Raw genomic sequence first — 7,195 nt, forward strand, 5'->3', positions numbered from 1 at the left:
CCAACAGTCAGAGGTAGAGGTGGTCATGGAAGAGGCCGTTATTCTGGAGGGCGTGGTGGCCGAGGTAATGGTGGTCACCAAAACGGCCGGGGTGACGGACAAATTGGAGCTACTACAACACCACATGGTAGGGGAAACGGGCGGACAGGTGATAGGGCCCATTGTTACGCTTTCCCTGGGCGGTCTGAAGCGGAGACACCATATGCTGTTATCACAGGCAATCTTTTGGTTTGTGATTGCATGGCTTCTGTATTATTTGATCCTGGCTCCACATTTTCATATGTATCTTTCTCATTTGCTACTGGTCTTAATTTACATTGCGAAATGCTTGACATGCCTATTCGTGTTTCTACTCCGATGGGTGAGTCTGTGATAGTCGAAAGGGTATATAGGTCTTGTCTGGTGACTTTTATGGGTAGCAACACTCGTGTAGACTTGGTTATCTTAGAAATGGTTGATTCCGATGTAATTCTGGGTATGACTTGGCTTTCTCCCAATTTTGCAATCTTAGATTGCAATGCTAAAACTGTAACTTTAGCCAAGCCTGGGACAGATCCGTTAGTGTGGGAGGGTGTCTACACTTCCACTCCAGTTCGTATCATCTCCTTTCTTCGTGCTAAGAAAATGGTTAGTAAAGGGTGTTTAGCGTTCTTGGCACACCTCAGGGATGATACTACCCAAGTACCTTCGATTGAGTCGGTTTCGGTAGTTCGTGAGTTTCTGGATGTGTTCCCTGCAGACCTTCCTGGTATGCCACCGGACAGGGATATTGACTTTTGCATTGATTTGGAGCCGGGTACTCGTCCCATTTCCATACCCCCTTATAGAATGGCTCCAGCAGAGTTAAGGGAGTTAAAGGCCCAACTTCAAGAATTGTTAGGGAAAGGCTTTATTAGACCGAGTGCATCCCCTTGGGGTGCTCCTGTTTTGTTTGTGAAGAAGAAAGATGGGAGTCTTCGGATGTGCATAGATTACCGGCAACTGAATAAAGTAACTGTTAAGAACAGGTATCCTCTTCCTCGCATTGATGATTTGTTCGATCAGTTACAAGGTGCTTGTGTCTTCTCTAAGATTGACTTGAGGTCTGGTTATCATCAATTGAAAATACGGGCAGCAGATGTGCCAAAGACTGCTTTTCGAACCAGGTATGGGCATTATGAATTCTTGGTAATGTCCTTTGGACTAACGAATGCCCCTGCTGCTTTCATGAGCTTGATGAACGGGATTTTTAAGCCATATCTGGATCTCTTTGTGATCGTATTTATTGATGATATACTGATATACTCCAAGAGTAAGAAGGAACATGAGGAGCATTTGAGAATTGTGTTGGAAATGTTGAGGGAGAAAAAGCTTTATGCCAAATTCTCCAAGTGTGAGTTTTGGCTAGATTCAGTGTCCTTCTTGGGGCACGTGGTTTCTAAGGATGGGGTGATGGTGGATCCTTCTAAGATCGAAGTAGTGAAGAATTGGGTAAGACCTACTAATGTGTCAGAAATAAGAAGCTTTGTTGGTTTAGCCAGTTACTACCGTCGATTTGTCAAGGGATTCTCTTCTATTGCTTCCCAATTGACGAACTTGACTAAGCAGAATGTTCCATTTGTATGGTCGGATGAATGTGAGGAAAGCTTCCAGAAACTCAAGACCTTGCTGACTACCGCACCTATCCTTACCTTGCCAGTAGAGGGTAAGAACTTCATTGTGTATTGTGATGCATCCTATTCTGGTTTGGGTGCAGTGCTAATGCAAGAGAAGAACGTAATTGCGTATGCTTCGAGGCAACTAAAGGTGCATGAACGTAATTATCCGACCCACGATTTGGAGTTGGCTGCGGTAGTGTTTGCATTAAAGCAATGGAGACACTATCTATATGGGGTTAAGTGTGAAGTCTATACGGATCATCGTAGTTTACAGTATGTCTTTACTCAGAAAGATTTAAATTTGAGACAGAGGAGTTGGATGGAACTACTGAAGGATTATGATGTCACCATCTTGTATCACCCAGGAAAGGCTAATGTTGTGGCAGACGCCTTAAGTAGAAAAGCAGGGAGCATGGGTAGTCTAGCTCACTTACAAGTTTCTAGACGCCCGTTGGCTAGAGAAATCCAAAACTTGGCTAATGACCTTATGAGACTAGAAGTAAATGAGAAGGGAGGATTTTTGGCCAGTGTGGAGGCGAGATCTTCTTTTCTTGACAAGATCAAAGGAAAACAGTTTGATGATGAGAAACTAAGACGAATTCGGGATATGGTGTTGCGAGGAGAGGCTAAAGAAGCAATACTGGATGAGGAAGGTGTTTTGAGGATTAAGGGAAGGGTATGTGTGCCCCGTGTTGATGATTTGATCCACACTATTCTTACAGAGGCTCATAGTTCCGGATATTCTATACATCCTGGTGCAACCAAGATGTATCGTGACCTAAAGCAACACTTTTGGTGGAGTAGAATGAAGCGCGACATTGTTGATTTTGTTGCCAAATGTCCAAATTGTCAACAAGTAAAGTATGAACACCAGAGGCCCGGAGGAACACTTCAGAGAATGCCCATTCCCGAGTGGAAGTGGGAAAGGATTGCAATGGACTTCGTGGTTGGTCTTCCAAAGACATTGGGTAAGTTTGATTCCATTTGGGTAATTGTGGATAGGTTAACTAAGTCTGCTCACTTCATTCCGGTCAAGGTGACTTACAATGCAGAAAAGTTAGCCAAACTCTACATCTCAGAGATTGTTCGGTTGCATGGAGTTCCACTCTCCATCATATCAGATAGAGGTACGCAGTTTACTTCTAAGTTTTGGAGAACATTGCATGCTGAATTAGGTACTAGGTTGGACCTTAGTACTGCATTTCACCCTCAGACCGATGGACAGTCTGAGCGAACGATTCAAGTGTTGGAGGATATGCTTCGTGCATGTGTGATAGAATTTGGTGGCCATTGGGATAGCTTCTTACCCTTAGCGGAGTTTTCATACAATAATAGCTATCACTCAAGTATTGACATGGCCCCATTTGAAGCATTGTATGGGAGGAGATGTAGGTCTCCCATTGGGTGGTTTGATGCATTTGAGGTTAGACCTTGGGGTACTGACCTTTTGAGGGATTCATTAGAGAAGGTGAAATCTATTCAAGAAAAGCTTTTAGCGGCGCAAAGCAGGCAAAAGGAATATGCAGATCGAAAGGTTAGAGACTTGGAGTTTATGGAGGGTGAGCAAGTCTTGCTGAAGGTTTCGCCCATGAAAGGGGTGATGCGGTTTGGTAAAAGGGGTAAACTAAGCCCAAGGTATATTGGTCCCTTTGAAGTACTTAAGCGAGTAGGAGAGGTGGCTTATGAGTTAGCCTTGCCTCCAGGGCTGTCCGGAGTGCATCCGGTATTTCATGTGTCTATGTTAAAAAGATACCATGGGGATGGAAACTACATCATTCGTTGGTATTCGGTTCTACTTGATGAAAATTTGACTTATGAGGAAGAGCCTATTGCCATTTTAGGTAGAGAAATTCGCAAGTTGAGATCAAGGGAGATTGCATCCATCAAAGTCCAATGGAAGAATCGACCAGTTGAAGAGGCCACTTGGGAGAAGGAGGCTGATATGCAAGAAAGATACCCACACCTGTTTACAGATTCAGGTACTCCCTTTTCGCCCTTTTTTTCTTCTCGTGATCGTTCGGGGACGAACGATGGGTAAATTGGTATCTATTGTAACGACCTGTTTAGTCGTTTTGAGCAGCAGATTTTATTTCTGGAAAAACTGGCTGAGTCGACGGATCCCACGACGGAACGTCATGGGCACGACGGACCGTCGTGGGGGTCTCGTTCCAAAACACTTAGAATTCTGAAATTTGGGTACTGAAATCGACTCTCTGAACTTCGTAACGGAATGGCAGGACGGACCGTCACAGGCGTGACGGGCCGTCACAGACTCTTGGTAAAAATCTAGTCTCTGAACTCTGTGACGGAGCAGCAGGACGGACCGTCGCAGGCACGACGGCCCGTCACAGGCTGCGTAATCCCAGGCTGGGTCGGATTTCTGGTTAGTAATTTAAGGGGCGTTTTGGACTATTCCTGCTTTAATTATAAAGTTAGAGGGTTAATGTTAATAAGTCTAATTACTTGGGGGTTAAAAGAGGTAACCTTAAGTTAATTAGTGGATATTATTACCATCTTTATACTTAATTATATGCTAATTAGGGTAAAAGAAAGAGGGTTTGAATAAGAAAAAGAAAAAGAACAGAAAGAGAGGGAGAACGAGTAGAGAGAGAGAGAAACGAAGAGGACAACAAGAATTTGGGGAATTTGCTTGCTTGATCACGAATCTTCGGTGGAGGTAGGTTATGGTTTATGCTATTCGTAGTAAACTCTTAATAGCGAATGATATGTATTGGGTAGTATTGTAAACCCTTCTATATGCTTAATTGTATGCTTGTATGAATGTGATTATATAATTGTGATAAAATAAGCATGATGAAGCTATTGAATCCCAAATCTTGAAAAACCCTAATCTACTTTGTTAATGAGATTGATGATGCCTTGGTATAAAAGAAGGCTTGATGAACTAAAGTAATGGGGTTGATGATGCCTTGGTATAAAAGAAGGATTGATGAATTAATAGAATGAGATTAGTGGAGCGGGTGTCACGAACCGACACGTAGTATTAAGGGGACCGGGTGTCACGAACCGACACGTAGAATTAGGGGATCGGGTGTCACGAACCGACACGTAGAATTAGGGGATCGGGTGTCACGAACCGACACGTAGAATTAGGGGATCGGAGTGTCACGTACCGACACATAGTAGTAGGGGAGCGGAGTGTCACGTACCGACACAAGAGGAATAAAGATAAAGAATCTTGAAAGATGTTAATATACTCAATCTAATGAACCTAATTCCCAAAAGAGTATGGTATTGAGGCTTGAGTCCTCATGTGTGAACTTGGCGGTGTTTATTAATGATTATAGAACTTGTTGTTGCTACACGTTGAGTATTGTAGTTGATTTATGATATTATCTGATATATACTGTTTTCTATTTTGAGTTGGCCGATGATATCTACTCAGTACCCGTGTTTTGTACTGACCCCTACTTGTATTTGTTTTCTTTGTTATTTGTGGAATGCAGCAAACGTACCGTCGTCTTCAACTCAACCGCAACTCTAGCCAGTCTTCATTACACCGGATTTCAGGGTGAGCTAATGCTTCTAGCTTGGACTGGATCTTCTTCCTCATGTCTTGATGCCTTGAAGTTCCGGCATGGACTAGCTTTTGTTTATTTTAGCTTCTTAGAATACTCTTAGTTTAGTAATTTGATCATAGATGTTCTTGTGGTGATGACTTCCAGATTTTGGGGAATAATAGATGTTGAATTTTAGAAGTTATTGAATTGTCTTTTATTAATGAGTTTAAGTCTTCCGCATTACTTTCTGTTGATATTAAATTGAAATGCTAAGGTTTAGATTGGTTGGTTCGCTCACATAGGAGGGTAAGTGTGAGTGCCAGTCGCGGCTTGGTTTTGGGTCGTGACATGTGTCTACTTGTTCAATTTTATACAAGTTAAGTGTTACTTACGCATATCCAAAGTTGAAGAGCATAATGTGAAATGAGGCCAATTTTAGTGGCAAATTTATACATTATGCCTAGATGATAAAGCACGATAAGAACCTTTTAAATTTTAATTCTATCATTTGTTTTCTACAAATAGAGAGGCGTTCTCACACTTTTACACTGCAAATATTATGTTTTCTATTCATCTTCTTAGATAAGAAAAATTATGATATTTGTTCAATTATACACAACTACATTTGTGGGTAAACTAGATAAAACAATAAAATCTGATGCCACAAGGAGAATGAAACTGCCCAGCCTCAAACTAGAAGATCATCTAGATAATTTATATGTCCTCATTTTCATAATAATAAATATATTTTTGCAACAACTTCAACATGACAAGAAGTTAATTGATTTTCGATTAAACAAACGACAACTTGGTGTACAAGTTGTGCAAAGTCTTATGCTAGTCAAGAAAAAAGATATAATCGAAAATTGATCTGAAGAGTCCAAACAAGATTTAGTCGGTACTCATCTGTTTCGAATTTATTTTTTGTAATTTTATTTTTTTGTTCAGTTTAATATGTAATGTTCTTTTTTCCTTGAGGTGGGGGCACATTTTAAGGCCACAAAGTTAAAAGACATTCTTATCTATTCTACATATCCTTAAATTAAAACTCTTCTTCATTTTTTAAAATTTCACATCAAAATAAAATTAGACAAATCCATATCTGTCTTCTTCTTCTTCTTTTTTGTAATCTTTTGTACCTTAAATTAATGACATTCCTATCTTAAATATTAAATCTATATTACCTTAAAAGAATGGACTCTCTAAATTAAATGTTACTTCTTCTGTTTCAAAAAGAATGACCTCCTTTTCTTTTTAGTTTGTTTAAAAAAGAATGACCGTTTACTTTTTTTGGTAACATTTTAAAATCAGTTTTTCACGTGGCATGTTTAAGGCCACAAGATCAAAGTGCATTTTTGTGCCTTTAACGTAACTTAATTTAGGACCGCAACATACAAAATTCTTCTTTATACTCTTGAACTCTGTGTCAAGTCAAATTAGGTCACTCTTTGTGAAACCAAGGGAGAAAATTATTATAATATCCTACATTAAAAAACCATCTATATATTTGAATATGAAATGTCATCTTGAAAGGTTGAATTTTTTTTTATGAGTTGTAACTTAACTAAAAGGTTGCGACTCTTTTGATGAGTTGCGACTTTTTCAAAAGGTTGACTTAACCATAACTTATGACTTTTACAAAGAATGTGATTTATAGATGAGTTATGACTTTTTTAAAAGAGATATGATGTTTTCGATAAGTTATGACTTTTTCAAAGAATTGTCACTTTTTCGATGGGTCATGACTTTTCAGATGACGCACAATAAGCACATGTTCATACTAGTCTTTGTTGGTTATAAATTGAGAGGTCCTTTCATTTTTCACCAACAAAAACTTTCTAATCTTCTTCTTCTTACACTTTAAAAATGTTCATGTTATTTATTGTTGTTGAGTGAGTTTAAAGGCTAGGGGAATATGAGGTACCACTATTTTGATGAATTAAATCATTCTATCCTAAGAGGATATATTGCAGATCCTTGAGCACTTGAGGAAAATAATTTTCGTGATACAATAATTACTTTTTTTTTCTTTTTAAC

The sequence above is a fragment of the Solanum pennellii genome, chromosome 7 (genome assembly GCF_001406875.1).
Source record: "Solanum pennellii chromosome 7, SPENNV200".
NCBI classification, from domain to species: domain Eukaryota; kingdom Viridiplantae; phylum Streptophyta; class Magnoliopsida; order Solanales; family Solanaceae; genus Solanum; species Solanum pennellii.